This window comes from Heliangelus exortis, chromosome 23, assembly GCF_036169615.1.
Source record: "Heliangelus exortis chromosome 23, bHelExo1.hap1, whole genome shotgun sequence".
NCBI lineage: Eukaryota > Metazoa > Chordata > Aves > Apodiformes > Trochilidae > Heliangelus > Heliangelus exortis.
In genome coordinates, this window is record NC_092444.1 from 8004260 (window position 1) to 8005761 (window position 1502).

General features: G+C 51.5%; 1 long non-coding RNA gene across 2 annotated transcripts; it reads left to right on the forward strand.

The window, feature by feature from the left end:
* Positions 1 to 549: 549 nt before the first annotated feature.
* Positions 550 to 1140, forward strand: LOC139806807 (uncharacterized). Of its 2 annotated transcripts, none has more exons than XR_011730356.1 (4): positions 550 to 673; positions 727 to 785; positions 870 to 916; positions 1036 to 1140. It is a non-coding gene; the product is annotated as an uncharacterized lncRNA (long non-coding RNA). The 2 variants fall into 2 exon arrangements; XR_011730355.1 differs by having other exon boundaries at positions 745 to 785.
* The last annotated feature ends 362 nt before the right edge of the window (positions 1141 to 1502 follow it).

A 1502-nucleotide genomic window follows, 5' to 3' on the forward strand; every position in this document is an offset into this window, starting at 1 on the left:
TGAGTTTTATCTTGAGGTCAAGTCTTGTGACTCACATGGCTGTGTCTTTGGTCAGTCTGTGCATGTGAGTGTTTGGCTTGGAGCTGCCCTGCCTGCCGTGTAGGATCAGGGGCCACGGGAAGCACCACAACCTGACCGACTCGGTGTTGAGCGGCGGTCCGGTAACTTGCGTAATCCTATTTTTCAGATCCCGCAAGTCAAGGATGAGCAAGAAACGGATGGAGGAGGAACAAGGGAACCAGCTGAAGGTTAGTCAGGGGGTGCAGTTGGTGGGAAGCTGCCTCCCTTGGCTACCTGACCACATTATGGTTTGTTGTCATTTTGAAGGCGGAAGCGGCGAGCGAAGCGGGATACGGGTACCGGAGGTGGCTGTGGCAAGGTGAGCCAAGGCTGGTGGGCTGGAGGAGCAGTTATTCTCAGGTGTTGTTTTATTGGTTGGTCATGAACATCCCTTGTTGTTTGTGGTTTTTTTCAGGTGCCCTCCTAACCTCATTTTGGCACCCCAAAGAGATGGCTCCGTTACTCCGAGGTAACGGAGCAGGAGATGGACATCACAGTGGCCTGGGTGTTGTTGGGGACAATATCTCAGCGTGTGACTTTTGCTTTGACTTTTGCAGGTGTCACACACAGTGCTGGAATGACAAAGCCATGTCTTGAGGAACAGTTGGAGAAGGTGAGATGTCTGTGGGCTAGGTCAGCCATGTATTAACATCAACTCTGTTAAAGGTTTCCCTTATTTTTCAGGTGCTGTGCGTGCCACCTTTGGAACCGGATGAGCATTGAAGGTGAGCTGGGGTGGTAGAGAGTGGGTTCGTGGAGCTGGTGGCTACTGATCAGCAGAACAGTAACTCTTTCTCTTGGTCTTCTAGGTGCCCAAAGCAGTGGTGGACACAGTATTGCGCTCAGGATCACGGAGGTGAGTGGAACTGGGTGGGGCTCTTTTGAGGTGGTGGGTGTAGTATAAGTGGTTGTTGATGGCTGAAGTGCACCTTATTGGTGACACCGTTTCTGATTTTCCTTTCTTTCTGATTGCAGGTGATGAAGAGGAACGTGCCTGTCAGACAGCGTGGTGTTTTGCTGGACATAGATCCAAAACCACCATCCCTCAGGAAGATAAGTTGAGGGACTGAACTGAAGTGCTGAGGTCGGGAGTTGTTGCAGAAGGGATTTGGAAGTTTTCTGAGCAAAGGCTGGTGTGGGCTGCCTGTTGTTTTAGGCAGTATCTCGGCACGTGCTTTGACTTTTGCAGGTGCCACACAAAACCACGCGTTGAGGAGCGGTCAGAAAAGGTGAGATGGTTGTGGGCTGGATCATCCATTGATCTTACGTTGACTCGGTTGTTTCCCTTTGTTTTTGCAGGAGCTGCGCGTGCCACCTTTGGAGGGGGAAGAGCGCTGGAGGTGAGACGGGATGGTAACGAGGAGGCTCGATCTCACAAGCAGAACAGGAATTTTGTGTCTCCTGGTATTTCAGGTGCCAGAAGCGATGGTGGCCATAACGTG